The sequence below is a fragment of the Pristiophorus japonicus genome, chromosome 5, assembly GCF_044704955.1.
Source record: "Pristiophorus japonicus isolate sPriJap1 chromosome 5, sPriJap1.hap1, whole genome shotgun sequence".
NCBI classification, from domain to species: domain Eukaryota; kingdom Metazoa; phylum Chordata; class Chondrichthyes; family Pristiophoridae; genus Pristiophorus; species Pristiophorus japonicus.
The window spans coordinates 231489262-231512044 of NC_091981.1; the positions used below are offsets into that span (position 1 = coordinate 231489262).

Sequence of the window (22783 nt, forward strand, 5' to 3'; positions counted from 1 at the left end):
CGGAGCAGGCTGAAGGCGTCGTATGGAGTACACCTGCTCCTATTTCTTATGATCTTATTTTTGAGTCGTCATTGTTGACCCTTCTGTTGTTTTTATACTTTACTCACCTGGCGTATCCGAATATTACAGAAACAACCTTTCTTAAATCCACTTTAAAGAGTGACTTTTATTTATTCCATTCTCTCTCAGACAGACTCATCCACTGAAATAGAATTATTGGTCAAGCAAGCACTATTCAGTAATACAGATACAATTCAAGCCACATTTTAGGTATTGAAAAATAAATATTTGGTGGGGTATGATGCCCTAGAAGCAGGTAGCCTTCCAAGTCATTACAGCCGATCAACACTTATTAGCAGAGGATGATGGGTCAGAGAGATTCAGAGAGGAGTCCAGCTGGAAAATACAACCAGGATCAGTTTTAAATTGTTTTTTTCTTTCTGAATTAGTTTCATTTGTTTTAATTTTCTATGTCACTTAATATACTTTCACATGGTAACATATAGAAGCCATTTGCTGCGTATTAATCGAGGCCTTTGAGTGATCCTGTGCCTATGCAGATTGCCACCTTGTATATGATCTGTTAAATTCTCTGGTTATCTGCACAGAATTCCTAGATGGTTAATCAATAGAATAGTGAATCTTTGGAGAAGCATTGAACATATGAATTGGATTGCAAAATACTTTGTTCTTTGACATTTAAAAAGACAATAGGGTAGACTTTCCTTTGGAGCTAGGCCCAGTGTAGCAAACGGGTGGGGGTGGGGAGGAGGGGGGGAGCGGGGTGGGTGGGGGGGGGGGATGGGGGGACTGGAAGAGAACTTGTGCAGGGAGCTATTCTGCATCTCCTTATCACTTGATCCCACTTGTCAGTGTGGGCTGACATATTGCAATGAGATGCAAATGCCAGGAATATGTCGTACAACGTATTTCCCATGATTTGCGCCGTAGTAACACTGGGCGCGAGGAATACCATCGCCGTCAATTCATCGCCCTGGCTTTCCAATTTTAATTTTCGGGGGGAGACCCCGCCTCCACCTCACCCCGCCCCCCCCCCCCCCCCCCATTGCCGGGGAATAGTGGCCATGAAACACTGCGGCAGCCGAATGCAGAAAGTCCGGGGGTGAGTGGGAACCCCCAGAAAAAAAATTTAAGTGCCCCTGAGAAAATTAATTCTTTTAATCACAAATGTCTCCTTATTTCCCTCTTGTATTTATTAGTAACTCTCTTGTATTTATGGCTCCTAGTTTTGGATTCTCCCACAAGTGGAAACATTCTCTCCACATCTACCCTGTTTAACTTTTCATAATTCTAAAGTCATCAGTTCGCCCCTCAGTCTGCTCTTTTCTAGAGAAAAGAACCCCAGCCCGTTCAATCTTTACTGATAGTTATAGCCTCTCAGTTCTGGTATTATTCTCGAAAATCTTTCTTGCATCTTCTCAAGTGCCTCAATATTCTTTTTATAATATGGAGACCAGAACTATTCACAGTACATCAAGTGTGGTCTAACCAAGGTTCTACACACATTTATCACAACTTCTCTTCTTTTCAATTCGATCCTTCCAGAAATGGACCGTGGTGCTTTGTTTGCTTTTTAAAAATTGACCGATTAACCTGCGCCGCTGCTTTTAGTGATTTATGATTGCTTGGGATCAAACACATGTCTGCAATGTATGCACCTGTGTGTATGCTCACAGGGTTAGTTGTAGAGCCGTTGAGGGGTCTGTGTTCCATGTTTTTATTGAATGTGTGAGGTTGCAGCCCCTCTTCCAATATCTGAAGGGGCTGCTCATCAAATTCTGGTTGAACTTCAGTCCCACACTCCTGATCTTTGGGCACCCTGTGCGGAGGGGAGCGTTGGTCGGAAGGCCTCCTCGTAGGACTGCTCCTGGGCACGGCCAAGGGGGCCAGCAGCCGGTCCAGGCAGCGGGCGGTCGAGGGGATCATTCAGCCCGACTGTCTGCCTCCCTTCCGCGGTTACATCCAAGCCAGGGTGCCCCTGGAGATGGAGCACGCGGTGTCCACCGGTACTCTCGCAGCCTTCCGCGAGAGGTGGGCACCGGAGGGACTGGAGTGCATCATCACCCCCGGCAAGCAAATTTTAATTTGATGTTTTTTGTCTAAAGTTTTATTTGTTTATTGTGCCGGTCTTAGTGCCCCCCACTCTTTTAGCCAGGTGGCACTTGTATAATTTGTGTTTTTAGTGCACCCCAAAAAAAAAAACCACAAAAAAAAACAAGGGGGCACTTGTTTGAAAGTGTTTGGTGTGTTCACCCCACCCCCTCCCCCACCCTTTAATCAGGGGGCACTTGACTTTGATTTAATGATTTTTATTGTTCACAACAAAATAATTGTAGAGCCGTTGAGGGGTCTGTGTTCTATGTTTTTGTTGAATGTGCGAGGTTGCAGCCCCTCTTCCAACATCTGAAGGGGCTGCTCCTCAAATTCTGGTTGCACTTCAGTCCCACGCTCCTGATCTTTGGGCACCCTGTGCGGAGGGGAGCGGGCAGGTCGGAAGGCCTCCTCATAGGACTGCTCCTGGGCATGGCCAAGGGGGCCAGCAGCCGGTCCAGGCAGCGGGAGGTCGAGGGGATCATTTAGCCCGACTGCCTGCCTCTCTTCCGCGGTTATATCTGAGCCAGGGTGTCCCTGGAGATGGAGCACGCAGTGTCCACCGGTACTCTCGCGGCCTTCCGCGAGAAGTGGGCGTCAGAGGGACTGGAGTGCATCATCATCCCCGGCAACCAAATTTAAATTTGATTTAAGTTATGGTAAAAAGTTAATTTGTTCAATTGTCGGTTTTAGTGCCCCGCGTTAATAAGGGGGCACTTGATTTATGGATTTTACAGAATAGTTGTAGAGCTGTTGAGTTGTGAGTGGCTTAGCCAGTCACGTATTGTTCACAAGACTCCATAAAACCCCAGCCAGTTGGGTTCAGGGGATCCACGATGAGGTATGTGGTTGTGAGCCCGGTGGATGAACTGGAAATGTAATTGTTAAACATTTGCTAATAAACCAAGTAGTTCTTAGGAGCAATGTGTTGCTATGAATTCTTAAGCAAAGAACCCATGAAGCAAATACATTACAATGTCTATTCACCTTATAAATATCAGGGTTCTTACTATGCAAAACAGAAGACCTTATTGGGTTCAGGTGGGTACATAAGTGTACGTGTTTTTATGCGGTGGAAAGGGGATCTAGTTGCACCCATTTTACAGAGATAAGAGGGGCACAGTAGGGCCTAATTTTGAGGTGAAACATCCTGTGCTCCAAGGAGGCCTGAAAAATATCTGACCCATAATTGAGTCGTCCATTTTTCAGTCATCTGAATTGACCATTACGTTCATTGCATATGTTAACAAGGGGTCTAACATTTGCTTTAGGACACCTCTGCCAAATTGATGTGCTCCTGAGTGCAGCAGACTTTGGGCCTGCTCCACTCAGGTTTTCTGGAGCAAGCATGCTCCTCCCAGCACTCCAGCACTTCTGTCCTCCCCCACCCCTCCCCACCATCAACCCTACCTCCGCTGTTCACCCTACTCCACCTACACCCGCGCTTGCCTGAGAGCTGCTGGCAGCCATGCATGCAAACCAAAATTCTTCAGGCAGGTGAGCTGCCTGTGGAGAGACGACAGGCACCGGCAGCTCGCCGCAATTGTGTGGATGAGGCCCGGGGAACAATTTGTTGTGATCCTCGGGCTTCCATCTTTGAGAGCAGGAATAATTTCCTGTAACCATTTGCCGCTTTAAATCTGTCCGAAACTAATTTCTAAGTCAATGTGTCCATGCGACGAGAGGCTGGCAGTATTCCCTGTGATCTTCTCTAACTTCTGGTCCTCATGTTCCAACAGTATGGAAATAGCCTAGAAACTGGATCATACTGTGCCCATTTTACAGGCATAAAACAGGCACCTAAGCATTAAATATAGCGGCGGCCTGCATGTGCTCATTCCTAGATAGAAGTATACCACCTACCATATTGATAAAGACTCCTCTCTAGACGTCATGGGTATGTGCCTAAAACGGGCATTGGGCCTTTCACCTATGCAAATAGGGGGTTTGAGGCCCCTGTTGCAAAATTCAAGTGTGCATGACCGTGTCATGTGAGTTTCTTCAGGCGCTTGGCAGCCAAATAAGGGGGCCTTAAAGGGACCGCTGGAGACTGGGATCGGAAATGTAAATTTAAACTTTTTTACTTATCTGATTGTGGTCCAGAGAGGCGCAGGAATGTTCCTTTTGGCTCCACATTAAATCTGTGGGCCGCTGCTTGCCTTCACCCAATTGCCTCATTCCTGGGCTCAGACACCAGCCAATCTTGCTGCCACGGTCAGATTAGGTTAACATCAAATATTCACTGTGCTCCCAGTATTGGATTTGGGCTATCTTTAAAAAGAAATATTGATGTCCTCCCACACAAGGAATGATTTAACGAATTTGCGCTAACAGTGAAGAGCCTTGCCCACCTCGCACTTCTTGGGAGATCATGGGCATGCTGCCAACTATTTTCTGTCTATTAAAAATGAAGGACAGAAAATTATAGACCGCACTTAGGATCTCCTGATCTTCACAGCCGGCAATTAATTCTCCACAGCCAACAACACACATTCATAAAATTAGTCCGAGGCAACAAAATATTTATTGTTGCATGTAAAGCAACAATCTCTATTATCCATCACAAGTTTCCCCACTATCTTAATGGATGGCAGGCCAGCTGGTAGTATGCAGTTGGACTTAGACTGATTTAGGTAGGCATCTTTTAAAACAAGTTTTACTTGTCTTTTCCTTTATTCGTTCATGGGATGTGGGCGTCGCTGGCAAGGCCAGCATCTATTGCCCATCCCTAATTGTCCTTGAGAAGGTGTTGAGCCACCTTCTTGAAGCGCTGCAGGCCATGTGGTGAAGGTAATCCCACAGTACTGGTATGGAGGGAGTGCTCGGATTTTGACCCAGTGATGATGAAGGAACGGCAATATATATTTACAAGTCAGGATGGGGTGTGACTTGGAGGTGGTGGTGTTCCCATGCGCCTGCTGCCCTTGTCCTTCCAGGTGGTACAAGTCGCGAGTGTGGGAGGTGCTATGGAAGAAGCCTCAGAGAATTGCTGCAGTGCATCATATAGATGGTGCACACTGCAGCCATGGTGCACCTGTGGTGTAGGGAGTGAATGTTTAAGGTGGTGGATGGGGTGTCAATCCAGTGGGCTGCTTTGTCCTGGATGGTGTCAAACTTCTTGAGTGTTGTTGGAGCTGCACTCATCCAGGCAAGTGGAGAGTATTGCATCACACTCCCGACTTGTAGATGGTGGAAAGGCTTTGGGGAGGCAGGAGTGAGTCACTCAGCACAGAATACCCAGCCTCTGACCTGTTCTTGTAGCCACGGTATTTATGTGGCTAGTACAATTATCTTTTTGGTCAATGGTGACCCCCCAAGATGTTGATGGTGGGGGATTCGACAGTGGTAATGCTGTTGAATGTCAATCGGAGGTGCTACTTGCGACTTATCAACCAAGCCTGAACATCTTGCTGCATGTGGGCATGGACTGCTTCATTATCCGAGGAGTTATGAATGGAACTGAACACTGTAGTCATCAGTGAAAATCCCCACTTCTGACCTTATGTTGGAGGGAAGGTCATTGATGAAGCAGCTGAAGATGGATGGGCTTAAGACACTGCCCTGAGGAACTCCTGCAGCGATGTCCTGGGGCTGAGATAATTGACCTCCAACAACCACAATCATTTTCCTTTGTGCTAGGTATACTCCAGCCAATGGAGAGTTTTTTTCCCTGATTCCCATTGACTTCAGTTGTACTCGGGCTCCTTGATGCCACACTCGGTCAAATGCTGCCTCTTTTGTCAAGGGCTGTCACTCGCACCTCACCTTTGGAATTCAGCTCTTTTGTCCATGTTTTGACCAAGGCTGTAATGAGGACTGAAGCCGAGTAGTCCTGGTAGAGCCCAATCTGAGCATCGGTGAGCAGGTTATTAGAACACAAGAACATAAGAAATAGGAGCAGGAGTAGGCCATTTGGCCCCTCGAGTCTGCTCCGCCATTCAATAAGATCATGGCTGATCTGATCATGGACTCAGCTCCACCCCCCTGCCCGCTTCCCATAATCCTTTATTCCCTTATCACTCAAAAATCTGTCAATCTTCAACTTAAATATATTCAATGACCCAGCCTCCACAAATCTCTGGAGCAGAGAATTCCATAGATTCACAACCCTCTCAGAGAAGAAATGTCTCCTCATCTCAGTTTTAAATGGGCGGCCCCTTATTCTCAGACTATGTCCCCTAGTTTTAGTTTCCTCTATGAGTGGCAATATCCTCTCTGCATCCACCTTGTCGAGCCCCCTCATTATCTTATATGTTTCGATGAGATCACCTCTCATTCTTCTGAACTTCAATATGTATAGGCCCAACCTATTCAACCTATCCTCATAAGTCAACCCCCTCATCTCCAGAATCAACCGAGTGAACCTTTTCTGAACAGCCTCCAATGCAAGTTTATCCTTTCTTAAATACAGAGACCAAAACTACGCAGTACTCCAGGTGTGGCCTCACCAATACTCTGTACAGTTGTGACAGGACTTCTCTGCTTTTATACACTATCCCCCTTGCAATAAAGGCCAACATTCCATTTACCTTCCTGATTACTTGCTGTACTTGCATACTATTTTTTTGTGTTTCATGCACAAGGACCCCAAGGTCTCTCTGTACTGTACTTTGCAATTTTTCTCAATTTAAATTAAAATTTGCTTTCTATTATTTCTGCCAAAGTGGATAACCTCATATTTTCCCACATTATACTACATCTGCCATATTTTTGCCCAGTCACTTAGCCTGTCTATATCCCTTTACAGATTTTTTGTGTCCACCTCACAATTTGCTTTCCCACCCATCTGGTGAATAAGTGCTGCTTGATAGCACTGTCATAGAAACATAGAAACATAGAAAATAGGTGCAGGAGTAGGCCATTCGGCCCTTCTAGCCTGCACCGCCATTCAATGAGTTCATGGCTGAACATGCAACTTCAGTACCCCATTCCTGCTTTCTCACCATACCCCTTGATTCCCCTAGTAGTAAGGACTTCATCTAACTCCTTTTTGAATATATTTAGTGAATTGGCCTCAACAACTTTCTGTGGTAGAGAATTCCACAGGTTCACCACTCTCTGGGTGAAGAAATTCCTCCTCATCTCGGTCCTAAATGGCTTCCCCCTTATCCTTAGACTGTGTCCCCTGGTTCTGGACTTCCCCAACATTGGGAACATTCTTCCTGCATCTAACCTGTCTAACCCCGTCAGAATTTTAAACGTTTCTATGAGGTCCCCTCTCATTCTTCTGAACTCCAGTGAATACAAGTCCAGTTGTTCCAGTCTTTCTTGATAGGTCAGTCCCGCCATCCCGGGAATCAGTCTGGTGAACCTTCGCTGCACTCCCTCAATAGCAAGAATGTCCTTCCTCAGGTTAGGAGACCAAAACTGTACACAATACTCCAGGTGTGGCCTCACCAAGGCCCTGTACAATTGTAGCAACACCTCCCTGCCCCTGTACTCAAATCCCCTCGCTATGAAGGCCAACATGCCATTTGCTTTCTTAACCGCCTGCTGTACCTGCATGCCAACCTTCAATGACTGATGTACCATGACACCCAGGTCTCTTTGCACCTCCCCTTTTTCTAATCTGTCACCATTTAGATAATAGTCTGTCTCTCTGTTTTTACCACCAAAGTGGATAACCTCACATTTATCCACATTATACTTCATCTGCCATGCATTTGCCCACTCACCTAACCTATCCAAGTCGCTCTGCAGCCTCATAGCATCCTCCTCGCAGCTCACACTGCCACCCAACTTAGTGTCATCCGCAAATTTGGAGATACTACATTTAATCCCCTCGTCTAAATCATTAATGTACAGTGTAAACAGCTGGGGCCCCAGCACAGAACTTTGCGGTACACCACTAGTCACTGCCTGCCATTCTGAAAAGAACCCATTTACTCCTACTCTTTGCTTCCTGTCTGACAACCAGTTCTCAATCCATGTCAGCACACTACCCCCAATCCCATGTGCTTTAACTTTGCACATTAATCTCTTGTGTGGGACCTTGTCGAAAGCCTTCTGAAAGTCCAAATATACCACATCAACTGGTTCTCCCTTGTCCACTCTACTGGAAACATCCTCAAAAAATTCCAGAAGATTTGTCAAGCATGATCTCCCTTTCACAAATCCATGCTGACTTGGACCTATCATATTACCTCTTTCCAAATGCACTGCTATGACATCCTTAATAATTGATTCCATCATTTTACCCACTACCGATGTCAGGCTGACCGGTCTATAATTCCCTGTTTTCTCTCTCCCTCCTTTTTTAAAAAGTGGGGTTACATTGGCTACCCTCCACTCCATAGGAACTGATCCAGAGTCAATGAAATGTTGGAAAATGACTGTCAATTCATCCACTATTTCCAAGGCTACCTCCTTAAGTACTCTGGGATGCAGTCCATCAGGTCCTGGGGATTTATCGGCCTTCAATCGCATCAATTTCCCCAACACAATTTCCCGACTAATAAGGATTTCCCTCAGTTCCTCCTCCTTACTAGACCCTCCGACCCCTTTTATATCCGGAAGGTTGTTTGTGTCCTCCTTAGTGAATACCGAACCAAAGTACTTGTTCAATTGGTCCGCCATTTCTTTGTTCCCAGTTATGACTTCCCCTGATTCTGACTGCAGGGGACCTACGTTTGTCTTTACTAACCTTTTTCTCTTTACATATCTATAGAAACTTTTGCAATCCGTCTTAATGTTCCCTGCAAGCTTTTTCTCGTACTCCATTTTCCCTGCCCTAATCAAACCCTTTGTCCTCCTCTGCTGAGTTCTAAATTTCTCCCAGTCCCCGGGTTCGCTGCTATTTCTGGCCAATTTGTATGCCACTTCCTTGGCTTTAATGCTATCCCTGATTTCCCTTGATAGCCACGGTTGAGCCACCTTCCCTTTTTTATTTTTACGCCAGACAGGAATGTACAATTGTTGTAGTTCATCCATGCGGTCTCTAAATGTCTGCCATTGCCCATCCACAGTCAACCCCTTCAGTATCATTCGCCAATCTATCCTAGCCAATTCACGCCTCATACCTTCAAAGTTACCCTTCTTTAAGTTCTGGACCATGGTCTCTGAATTAACTGTTTCATTCTCCATCCTAATGCAGAATTCCACCATATTATGGTCACTCTTCCCCAAGGGGCCTCGCACAACGAGATTGCTAATTAATCCTCTCTCATTACACAACACCCAGTCTAAGATGGCCTCCACCCTAGTTGGTTCCTCGACATATTGGTCTAAAAAACCATCCCTTATGCACTCCAGGAAATCCTCCTCCACCGTATTGCTTCCAGTTTGGTTAACCCAATCGATGACCCTTTCCATTTCTTTGCTGATAATTAAGAGTAGGCTGATGGGGCAGTAATTGACCGGACCAGATTGGATTTGTCCTGCTTTTTGTGGACAGGACAGACCTGGGCAGTTTTTCACTTTGTTAGGTAGATGCCAGTGTTGTAGCTGGCTCGAGGCATTGCTAGTTCTGGATCACACGTCTTCAGCATTACAGCCGGGATGTTGTCGGGACCCATAGCCTTTCTGTATCCTGTGCGCTCAGCCATTTCTTGATACCACATGGAGTGAATCAAATTGGCTGAAGACTGACTTCTGTGATGGTGGGGACCTCAGGAGGAGGCTGAGATGGATCATCCACTTGGCACTTCTGACTGAAGATTGTTGCAAACGCTTCAGTCTTCTATTTTGAACTCACCGTGCTGGGCTCCACCATCTTTGAGGCTGGGGATGTTCATGGAGCCTCCTCCTCCCATTAGTTGTTTAATTGTCCACCACCATTCATGATAGGATGTGATAGGATCTTTGATCTGATCCGTTGGTTATGGGATCGCTTAGGTTAGTCTGTAGCATGCTGCTTCCACTTTTTAGCATGCATGTGTTGCAGCTTCCCCAGGTTGGCACCTCATTTTTAGGTATGCCTGATGCTGCTCAAGGCATGCTCTTCTACATTCCTCATTGAACCTAGGTCCTTTGGCTTGATGGTAATGGTAGAGTGAGTGATATACCGGGCAATGAGGTTACAGATTGTGGTGCTATACAATTCTGCTGCTGATGATGGCCCACAGCGCTTCATGGACACCGAGTTTTGAGCTGCTAGATATGTTCTGAATCTATCCCATTTAGCATGGTGGTAGTGCCACACAACACGATGGCCGGTGTCCTCAGTGTGAAGACAGGATTTTCTCTCTACAAGGACTGTGCAATGGTCACTGCTACCAATACTGTCATGGACAGATGTATCTGCACCAGGTAGGTTGGTGAGGACGAGGTCTAGTAGGTTTCTCCCTCCTTTTGATTCTCTCAAAACCTGCTGCAGTCCCAGTTTGGCAGCTATGTCCTTCAGGACTCAACCAGCTCGGTCAATAGTAGTGTTGCCGGGCCACTCTTGGTGATGGACATTGAAGTCCCCCACCCAGAGTACATTTTGGCCCTTGCTACTCTCAGTGCTGCTTCCAAGTGGTGTTCAACACAGAGAAGTACTGATTCATCAGCTGAGGGAAGGCAGTGGATAGTAATCAGCAGGAGGTTTCCTTGTCCATATTTGACCTGAAGCCATGAGACCTCATGGGGTCTGGAGTCAATGTTGAGGCCTCCCTGGGCCAGTCCCTCCCGACTGTATATCATTGTGCCGCCACCTCTGGTGGGTCTGTCCTGCCGGTGGGACAGGTTATATCCAGGGATGGTGATGGACATTCGCTGATAGATATAATTCTGTGAGTATGACTATATCAGACTGTTGCTTGATTAGTTTGTGGGACAGTTCTCCCAATTAGAAACATAGAAACATCGAAAATAGGTGCAGGAGAAGGCCATCTGACCCTTCGAGCCTGCACCACCATTCAATAAGATCATGGCTGATCATTCCTTCAGTACCCCATTCCTGCTTTCTCTCCATGCCCCTTGATCCCTTTAGCCGCAAGGGCCATATCTAACTCCCTCTTGAATATATCCAATGAACTGGCATCAACAACTGTCTGCGGTAGGGAATTCCACAGGTGAACAACTCTCTGAGTGAAGAAGTTCCTCCTCATCTCAGCCCTAAATGGCTTACCCCTTATCCTAAGACTATGTCCCCTGGTTCTGGACTTCCCCAACATCGGGAACATTCTTCCTGCTTCTAACCTGTCGAGTCCAGTCAGAATTTTATATGTTTCTATGAGATCCCCTCTCAACCTTCTAAACTCCAGTGAATACAGGCCCAGTCGATCCATTCTCTCCTCATATGTCAGTCCTGCCATCCCAGGAATCAGTCTGTGAATCTTCGCTGCACTCCCTCAATAGCAAGAATGTCCTTCCTCAGATTAGGAGACCAAAACTGGACACAATATTCCAGGTGGGGCCTCACCAAGGCCCTGTACAACTGTAGTAAGACCTCCCTGCTCCTATACTCAAATCTCCTAGCTATGAAGTCCAACATACCATTTGCCTTCTTCACCGCCTGCTGTACTTGCATGCCAACCTTCAATGACTGATGAATCATGACACCCAGGTCTCGCTGCACCTCCCCTTTTCCTAATCTGCCGCCATTCAGACAATATTCTGCCTTTGTGTTTTTGCCACCAAAGTGGATAATCTCACATTTATCCACATTATACTGCAACTGCCATGTATTTGCCCACTTGTCTAACCTGTCCAAATCACTCTGCAGCCTCTTAGCATCCTCCTCACAGCTCACACCGCCACCCAGTTTAGTGTCATCTGCAAACTTGGAGATATTACACTCAATTCCATCATCCAAATCATTAATATATATTGTAAAGAGCTGGGGTCCCAGCACTAAGCCTTGCAGCACTCCACTAGTCACTGCCTGCCATTCTGAAAAGGACCCGTTAATCCCGACTCTCTGCTTCCTGTCTGCCAACCAGTTCTCTATCCAAGTCAGTACATTACCCCCAATACCATGTGCTTTGATTTTGCACACCAATCTCTTGTGTGTGACCTTGTCAAAAGCCTTTTGAAAATCCAAATACACCACATCCACTGATTCTCCCCTGTCCACTCTACTAGTTACATCCTCAAAAAATTCTAGAAGATTTGTCAAGCATGATTTCCCCTTCATAAATCCATGCTGACTTTGACCAATCCTATTACTGCTTTCCAAATGTGCTGCTATTTCATCCTTAATGATTGATTCCAACATTTTCCCCACTACTGATGTCAGGCTAACTGGTCTATAATTACCCGTTTTCTCTCTACCTCCTTTTTTAAAAAGTGGTGTTACATTATCAACCCTCCAGTCCATAGGGACTGATCCAGAGTCGATAGACTGTTGGAAAATTATCACCAATGCATCCACTATTTCTAGGGCCACTTCCTTAAGTACTCTGGGATGTAGACTATCCGGCCCTGGGGATTTATCGGCCTTCAATCCCATCAATTTTCCTAACACAATTTCCCGACTGATAAGGATATCCTTCAGTTCCTCCTTCTCACTAGACCTTCGGACCCCTAGTACATTGCGAAGGTTATTTGTGTCTTCCTTTGTGAAGATAGAACCAAAGTACTTGTTCAATTGGTCTGCCATTTCTTTGTTCCCCATTATAAATTCACCCGAATCCGACTGCAAGGGACCAACGTTTGTCTTCACTAATCTTTTTCTCTTCACATATCTAGAGAAGCTTTAGCAGTCATTTTTTATCTTTCCGGCAAACTTCCTCTCGTACTCTATTTTCCCCCTCTTAATTAAACCCTTTGTCCTCCTCTGCTGTATTCTAAATTTCTCCCAGTCCTCCGGCTTGCTACTTTTTTTGTCTAATTTGTATGCCTCTTCCTTGGAATTTAACACTATCCTTAATTTCCCTTGTTAGCCACGGTTGAGCCACCTTCTCCGTTTTATTTTTACTCCAGACAGGGATTCTTGAAGTTTGTCCATATGATCTTTAAAGGTATGCCATTGCCAATCCACCATCAACCCTTTAAGTATCATTTGCCAGTCTAATCGAGCCAATTCGCGCCTCATAACATCAAAGTTACCTTTCATTAAGTTCAGGACCCTAGTTTCTGAATTAACTGTGTCACTCTCCACCTTAATAAAGAATTCTACCATATTATGGTCACTCTTCCCCAAGGGGCCTCGCACAACAAGATTGCTAATTAGTCCTTTCTCATTACACATCACCCAGTCTAGGATGGCCAGCTCTCTGGTTGGTTCCTCGACATATTGGTCTAGAAATCCATCCCTAATACACGCCAGGAATTCCTCCTCCACCACATTGCTACCAGTTAGGTTAGCCCAATCAATATGTAGATTAAAGTCGCCCATGATTACTGCTGTACCTTGATTGCACACATCCCTTATTTCCTGTTTGATGCTGTCCCCAACCTCACTACTACTATTTGGTAGCGTTTTCTGCCCTTTAGTATTCCGCAGCTCCACCCATACCGATTCCATATCATCCAAGCTAATGTCCTTCCTTACTATTGCATTAATTTCCTCTTTAACCAACAACGCCACCCCGCCTCCTTTACCTTTCTGTCTATCCTTCCTAAATATTGAATACCCCTGGAAGTTGAGTTCCCAGCCTTGGTCACCCTGGAACCATGTCTCCGTGATGCCAATCACATCATACTCGTTAACTGCTATCTGTGCAGTTAATTCGTCCACTTTATTCCGAATACTCCTCGCATTGAGGCACAGAGCCTTCAGGCTTGTCTTTTTAACACACTTTGACCCTTTAGAATTCTGCTGTAAAGTGGCCCTTTTTGTTTTTTGCCTTGGGTTTCTCTGCCCTCCACTTTTACTATTCTCCTTTCTATCTTTTGCTTCTGTCTCCATTTTATTCCCCTCTGTCTCCCTGCATAGGTTCACAACCCCCTGCCATATTAGTTTAACTCCTCCCAAACAGCACTAGCAAACACTCCCCCTTGGACATTGGTTCTGGTCCTGCCCAGGTGCAGACCGTCCGGTTTGTACTGGTCCCACCTCCCCCAGAACCGTTTCCAATGTCCCAGGAATTTGAATCCCTCCCTTCTGCACCACTGCTCAAGCCACGTATTCATCTGAGCTATCCTGCGATTTCTACTCTGACTAGCACGTGGCACTGGTAGCAATCCTGAGATTACTACTTTTGGCACAAGTCCCCCGGTATTAGTAAGGAGGACTGTGCAGGGTCGACTGGACTGGGTGTGCTATTGTCGCGTCCGTAGCCGGTGCTGAGGTCAAGGTACAACTGAGTGGCTTGCTAGGCCATTTCAGAGAGCAGTTAAGAGTCAACCACATCGCTGCGGGTCTGGCGTCACATATCGGCCATTCCGGATGGCAGATTTCCTTCCCTAAAGGACGTTATGAACCAGATGGGTTTTTACGACAATCTGGTAGTTTCATGGTCACCATTACTGATATTAGTTTTTTCTTCCAAATGTATCTAATTAACTGATTTCAATTAATTTAATCTGTTGGAATCTAATAAGGACACTCAGTTCCTGGTGGCATCAGTGTATACTCAGTCCCTTTTTGGACTTCATTGTTAATTCTTTAAAACATTCACCTGAGTGCTGTTGTGCACTTTACTTACCGGCTGAGGGTGGCAGATGGTCTATCATTTGGTCTTCTGCCAAAACTGCTCTGCTGCTGTTAGGTTTCATTGCCTTTGTTCTTATGTCCGAACTTAATTGGTTTGCCCAAGTGAAAGTACTAAGTGTAAATGCCTCGTTCTGTATTCAGCAGCTGGTAATCTGGTCTCCAGAGATTGGTCCCAGCCTTTCATTTCAGAACCAGCAATTGTTTATACAAATTTCTGTTGTACTGTCAGACTCAGTTGTGTGTCGTGGTGGAAGTTAAACTGACAAACTGGAGCCAGTGAAAGTGGTGGGTTCTGCCTTAAATCAGCAAATTATTACCCATTGTATTTTTATTTGGCAATGTCTTTAAAAAGAGACTGCTTTTCTGAAAGAAATTAAGGGGTTGAATTTAGTTTGTGGTTCTCCCAATCAATCACCATAGCTTCGGCAGAAGATCTCCATGAAAACTAATTGTTCAAGTAACTAAAATGTGGGTTTATCTGTCGATCAGTTGGAGGTGAAATGGGACCTCTATGCGCTGGTATGCAATAACTCAAAAGGCTTAGTACCGTGAACTCATTCAGGTGTGACCTGACTCTACTTTATTAGCTCTCAAAGTGGTGATTAAACATGGAGGCTTTCTTTATATACAAAGACTGCACATGTGTGTCTGTGGCCCAATGACTTCCGACGGTCGTTCCCCCTGGTGGCAGATAAACCCAGGCATACATACATTACATCATTCCCCCCAAAATCTTGCTGAAGTTGCATCATCAGCCATGATCATATTGAATGGTGGTGCAGGCTCAAAGGACTAAATGGCCTACTCCTGCACCTATTTTCTATGTTTCTATGCTTCTATGTATCAGTCCAATTTACAAATTGAGACGGTCCGGGGCTTTCCGCTCCCTAGTTGATCGTCTCAGTTCAATTCCAGATCTAGGTGAGCTCTCCAAGTTATTCATGACTTGAGGCTGGGTAGCTGATCTAATGGGAGTGGCAGTGTCCATGTTGGGGATGAAGGTCCAGATTCATTGGCAACAGCAGGGCCTTCTGATGGTTGAAATGATCGTTTGGTCATTGATGGTGTCTTCTTCAAGCTGTTCCGGTTCGTCTGTGTGCCGCAATTTCGTCTGATCAATATGTCTCCCGCATGTTTGCCCATTAGTGAGCCTGACAATAAGCACCCTGTTATCGTCCTTGGCCGTAACAGTGCCAGTGACCCACTTGCTGCCTTGACCATAATTTAGCACATACACAGGATCATTAATAGAGATGTCGCGTGACACGACAGTGCGATCATAATACCACTGCTGATGTTGACGTCTGTTTTCGACGTGATCGTTAAGATAAGGGTGGCCAAGCGAGAGCCTGGTCTTGAGACCCCTCTTCATCAACAGTTCAGCAGGGGGGACCCTGGTACGCGTGTGGGGTCTCGTCCTGTAACTAAGCAGTATGCATGACAAGCGAGTCTGCAAAGAACCGTGAGTTACGTGTTTCAGGCTCTACTTGATGGTTTGGACGGCCCATTCCGCTTGACCATTGGACACGGGTTTGAATGGTGCTGACCTTACGTGCTTGATACCATTGAGTCTCATAAACTCTTGAAACTCCAAACTCGTGAAGCATGATCCGTTATCGCTTACAACAATGTCGGGCAGACCATGAGTGGCGAACATGCATGAAGGCTCTCAATGGTGGCTGTGGATGTGCTGGAATACATGATTACACATTCTATCCATTTGGAATACGCATCCACCACCACCAAAAACATTTTGCCCAGGAAAGGACCTGCATAGTCGATGTGGATCCTCGACCAAGGTTTGGATGACCACGACCACAGACTTAGCGGAGATTCCACTGGTGCATTGCATAATTGCATGCAAGTGTTGCACTGATACACACATGACTCCAAATCAGAGTCAATGCCAGGCCACCAAACATGAGACCTGGCAATGGTCTTCATCATCAAAATACCAGGATGGGTACTGTATAAATCTCGTACAAATATCTCCCTGCCTTTCTTGGGCATAACAACACGATTACCCCATAGCACACAATCAGATTGAATGGATAGTTCATCTTTGTGATGGTTGTAAGGTTTGGTCTCATCACACTTCCCTGGGAATGGCCAACCAATCACCACTAAGAACACAATGTTTTACAACTGATAAGAACGGATCCTGGCTGGTCCAGGTCCTAACTTGTTGAGCAGTGACAGGCGACCCTTCACTCTCAAAGGCATCCATGACCAACAGTAGATCTGTGGGCTGTGGCATTTCCACCTCTGGGGTGGGCAACGGTAAATGGCTCAATGCACCAGCACAATTCCTGGTGCCAGGTCTATGGCGAATGACATAATCATAGGCAGATAATGTCAGCGCCCACCTCTGGATGTGGGACGACGCGTTGGTATTGATACCTCTATGCTCTGAAAACAAAGATATGAGCGGCTTGTGATTGGTTTCAAGCTCGAAACGAAGCCCAAACAGATACTGGTGCATCTTTTTAACCCCATATACGCAGGCTAAAGCTTCTTTCTCTACCATGCCATAGGCTCTTTCTGCTTTAGACATGCTTCTCGACGCGTACGCAACGGGTTGTATTTTGCCCGACTCATTGGATTGTTGGAGCACGCAACTATCCCCATGTGATGAAGCATCACAGGCCAATACTAAACGCTTGCACGGGTCATAATGTACCAGCAATTTGTTGGAACAAAGCAGATTTCTAGCCTTCTCAAAGGCCCTGTCTTGTGATACACCCCAAACCCAGTTGTCGCCTTTTCTGAGCAGCATGTGCAGTGGCTCTAATAATGTGCTCAATTTAGGTAAGAAATTACCGAAGTAGTTGAGAAGAGCAAGGAACGAACGCAGCTCCATCACATTCTGGGGTCTGAGTGCATTTTTGATGGCCTCTGTTTTCGAGTCCGTAGGCCTGATGCCGTCTGCAGCAATCTTCTTTCCCAGGAATTCGACTTCCAGTGCCATAAAGACGCACTTTGAATGTTTCAGCCTGAGCCCCACTTTGTCCAGACGATGTAGAACTTCTTCCAGGTTGTGAAGGTGTTCAGCAGTGTCACGACCTGTGACCAGAATGTTGTCTTGGAACACCACAGTTCTGGGGACGGACTTCAGTAAACTCTCCATGTTTCTCTGAAATATGGCTGCAGCCAAGCGAATTCCGAAAGGACACCTGTTGTAAATGAACAGCCCTTTATGCGCATTGATGCATGTAAGTTTCTTCGATGATTCGACAAGCTCCTGTGTCATATAGGCCAACGTCAGATCCAATTTGGTGAACGACTTTCCCCCGGCGAGCATTGCAAACAGGTTATCAGTCTTTGGTAACGGGTACTGATTGTGTTTCGAAACTCGGTTGATCGTAACCTTGTAGTCTCCATAAATCCTGACAGTACCATCACTCTTCAGCACAGGAATAATGGGACTAGCCCATTCGTTAAATTCGACCGGTGAAATTACCCTTGCACGTTGGAGTCTGTCCAGTTCGATTTCGACCATCTCCGTTATCATGTATGGGACCACCCAGGCTTTGTGATGGAGGGGTCTTGCATCCGAGTCCAGGTGGATCTGCACCTTGGCTCCCGTGAAGTTGCCGATGCCTGGTTCAAACAGTGAGGGAAATTTGCTCAGCACTTGAGCACACAAAACGTCATCCACCAATGACAAAGCTTTAATATCGTTCCTGTGACAGTTGGAACTGGTGCTCTCCACTCTCCCATCCTGTGACAGTTGGAACTGGTGCTCTCCACTCTCCCATCCTGCGACAGTTGGAACTGGTGCTCTCCACTCTCCCGTCCTGCAACAGATGGAACTGGTGCTCTCCACTCTCCCATCCTGCAACAAATGGAACTGGTGCTCTCCACTCTCTCTCCTGCGACAGTTGAAACTGGTGTTCTCCACTTTCCCGTCCAGATATAAATCAATAATTAACTTTTAGCATTGTTGTTGCCAATTTAAGTGTATCTAAGGGTTAAGTCATGGTAGGAGAGCTCGGACACGTGTTATGCACCTCCTGTACTATGTGGGAAGTCAGGAGCACTTCCGGTGGCCCTGACGACTACGTGTGCGGGAAGTGTATCCGCCTCCAGCTCCTGACGGGCCGCGTTGCGGAGCTGGAGCTGCAGGTGGATTCACTCTGGAGCATGTACAATGCTGAGAATGACGTGAATAGCACGTTTAGTGAGTTGGTCTTTCCACAGGTAAAGGGTCCACAGCCAGATAGGAAATGGAAGACCAACAAGAAGAGCAGTGCAGGGAAGGTAGTGCAAGGGTCCCCTGTGGTCATCCCCCTGCAAAACAGATACACTGCTTTGGGTACTGTTGAGGGCGATGACTCATCAGGAGCGGGCAGCAGCAGCCAAGTTCATGGCACCTTGGCTGGCTCTGCTACACAGGAGGGCAGGAAAAAGAGTGGGAGAGCGATAGTGATAGGGGATTCAATTGTAAGGGGAATAGATAGGCGTTTTTGCGGGCCGCAACCGAGACTCCAGGATGGTATGTTGTCTCCCTGGTGCAAGGGTCAAGGATGTCTCGGAGTAGGTGCAGGACATTCTGAAAAGGGAGGGTGAACAGCCAGTTGTCATGATGCATATAGGTACCAACGATATAGGTAAAAAACGGGATGAGGTCTTACGAGACGAATTTAGGGAGCTAGGAGTTAAATTAAAAAGTAGGACCTCAAAGTATTAATCTCGGGATTGCTACCAGTGCCACGTGCTACGCAGGATAGCTCAGATGAATATGTGGCTTGAGAAATGGTGCAGAAAGGAGGGATTCAAATTCCTGGGACATTGAAACCGGTTCTGGGGGAGGTGGGACCAGTACAAACTGGACGGTCGGCACCTGGGCAGGACCGGAACGAATGTCCTGGGGGATTGGTTGCTCGTACTGTTGGAGATGAGTTAAACTAATATGGCAGGGGGATGGGAACCTATGCAGGGAGACAGAGGGAAATAGAAGTGAGGCAGAAGCAAAAGATAAAAAGGAGAATAGTAAAAGTGGAGGGCAGAGAAACCCAAGGCAAAAAGCAAAAAGGGCCACATTAGAGCAAGATTCAAAAGGGGCAAAGTGTGTTAAAAAGACAAGCCTGAAGGCTCTGTGCCTCAATGCGAGGATTATTCGGAATAAGGTGGATGAATTAACTGCGCAGATAGCAGTTAACGGGTACGATGTGATTGGCATCACGGAGACATGACTCCAGGGTGACCAAGGCTAGGAACTCAACATCCAAGGGTATTCAGCATTTAGGAAGGATAGACAGAAAGGAAAAGGAGGCGGGGTGGCGCTGTTGGTTAAAGAGGAAATCAATGCAATTATAAGGAAGGACATTAGCTTGGATGATGTGGAATCGGTATGGGTGGAGCTGCGGAATTCCAAAGGGCAGAAAACGCTAGTGGGAGTTGTGTATAGACCACCAAATAGTAGTAGTGAGGTTGGGGACAGCATCAAACAAGAAATAAGGGATGTGTGCAATCAAGGTACAGCAGTAATCATGGGCGACTTTAATCTACATATAGATTGGGCTAACCTAACTGGTAGCAATGCGGTGGAGGTGGATTTCCTGGAGTGTATTCGGGATGGTTTACTCGACCAATATGTCGAGGAACCAACCAGGGAGTTGGCCATCCTAGAGTGGGTGATGTGTAATGAGAAGGGACTAATTAGCAATCTTGTTGTGCGAGGCCCTTTGGGGAAAAGCGACCATAATATGGTAGAATTCCTTATTAAGATGGAGAGTGACAAAGTTAATTCGGAAACTAGGGTCCTGAACTTAAGGAAAGGTAACTTCGACGGTATGAGGTGTGAATTGGCTAGAATATACTGGCAGAGGATACTTAAAGGGTTGATGGTGGATAAACAATGGCAAACATTTAAAGATCACATGGATGAACTTCAGCAATTGTACATCCCTGTCTGGAGTAAAAATAAAACTGGGAAGGTGGCTCAACCATGGCTAACAAGGGAAATTAAGGATAGTGTTAAAACCAAGGAAGAGGCATATAAATTAGCTAGACAAAGCAACAAACCTGAGGACTGGGAGACATTTTGAATTCAATAGAGGACTAAGGATTTAATTAAGAAGGGGAAAATAGAATACGAGAGGAAGCTTGCAGGGAACATAAAAACTGACTGCAAAAGCTTCTATAAATATGTGAAGAGAAAAAGATTAGTAAAGACAAACATAGGTCCCTTGCAGTCAGATTCAGGTGAATTTATAATGGAGAACAAAGAAATGGCAGACCAATTTAACCAATACTTAGGTTCTGTCTTCACAAAGGAAGATACAAATAACCTTCCGAATGTACGAGGGGACAGTGGGTCTAGTGAGAAAGAGGAACTGAAAGATATCCTTATTAGGCGGGAAATTGTGTTAGGGAAATTGATGGGATTAAAGGCCGATAAATCCCCGGGTCCTGATAGTCTGCATTCCAGAGTACTTAAGGAAGTGGCCCTAGAAATAGTGGATGCATTGATGATCATTTTCCAACAGTCTATCGACTCTGAATCAGTTCCTATGGACTGGAGGGGAGCTAATATAACGCCACTTTTTAAAAAAGGAGGGAGAGAAAAAGCAGGTAATTATGGACCGGTTAGCCTGACATCAGTAGTGGGAAAAATGTTGGAATCAATCATTAAGGATGAAATAGCAGCCCATTTGGAAGGCAGTGACAGACCGAGTCAGCATGGATTTATGAAGGGGAAATCATGCTTGACGAATCTTCTGGAATTTTTTGAGGATGTAACTAGTAGAGTGGACAAGAGAGAACCAGTGGGTGTGGTGTATTTGGATTTTCAAAAGGCTTTTGACAAGGTCACACATAAGAGATTGGTGTACAAAATCAAAGCGCATGGTATTGGGGTAATGTACTGAAATGCTTAGAGAACTGGTTGGCAGACAGGAAGAAAGAGTCAGGATAAACGGGTCCTTTTCAGAAAGCAGGCAGTGACTAGTGGAGCGCCGCAGGGCTCAGTGCTGGGACCCCAGCTCTTTACAATATACATTAACAATTTGGATGAAGGAATAGAGTGTAATATCTCCAAGTTTGCAGATGAGACTAAACTGGGTGGCGGTGTGGACTGTGAGGAGGATGCTAAGAGGCTGCAGGGTGACTTGGACAGATTAGGTGAGTGGGCAAATACATGGCAGATGCAGTATAATGTGGATAAATGTGAGGATATGCATTTTGGGGAAAAAAAAAACGAAGGCAGAGTATTATCTGAATGGCGGCAGACTAGAAAAAGGGGAGGTGCAACGAGACCTGGCTGTCATGGTTTATCAGTCACTGAAAGTGGGCACGCAGGTACAGCAGGCGGTAAGGAAGGCAAATGGTATGTTGGCCTTCATAGCTAGGGGATTTGAATATAGGAGCAGGGGAGGTCTTACTGCAGTTGTACAGGGCCTTGGTGAGGCCCCACCTGGAATATTGTGTTCAGTTTTGGTCTCCTAATCTGAGGAAAGACGTTCTTGCTATTGAGGGAGTGCAGCGGAGGTTCACCAGACTGATTCCAGGGATGGCTGGGCTGTCATATGAGGAGAGACTGGATCAACTGGGCCTTTATTCACTGGCCTTTAGAAGGATGAAAGGGGATCTCATAGAAACATATAAGATTCTGACGGGACTGGACAGGTTAGATGCGGGAAGAATGTTCTCGATGTTGGGGAAGTCCAGAACCAGGGGACATAGTCTTAGGATAAGGAGTAGGCCATTTAGGACTGAGATGAGGAGAATCTTCTTCACTCAGAGAGTTGTTAACCTGTGTAATTCCCTGCCGCAGAGAGTTGTTAATGCCAGTTCATTGGATATATTCAAGAGGGAGTAAGATATGGCCCTTACGGTCACGGGGATCAAGGGGTATGGAGAGAAAGCAGGAAAGGCGTACTGAAGGAATGATCAGCCATGATCTTATTGAATGGCGGTGCAGGCTCGAAGGGCCGAATGGCCTACTCCTGCACCTATTTTCGATGTTTTTATGTGCCCAAGTTTCCATATGATTTGCGCCTGATTTTTAGGAGCAACTGGTGGAGAACGGACTATCTTAGAAATCGCAATTCTCCACATTTTTTTTTCTGCAGTTCTAGTCAGGTAGAACAGTTCTACTTTGGAACAGAATTTTTTCTTCAAAAGGGGGCGTGTCCGGCCACTGACGCC

At 46.0% G+C, this 22783-nt stretch overlaps 1 protein-coding gene across 1 annotated transcript in view; it reads left to right on the forward strand.

The window, feature by feature from the left end:
- The window catches only part of LOC139264152 (MAM and LDL-receptor class A domain-containing protein 1-like), an 886997-nt gene that overhangs the window by 314976 nt on the left and 549238 nt on the right, over nt 1–22783 (forward strand). The window lies entirely within an intron of this gene.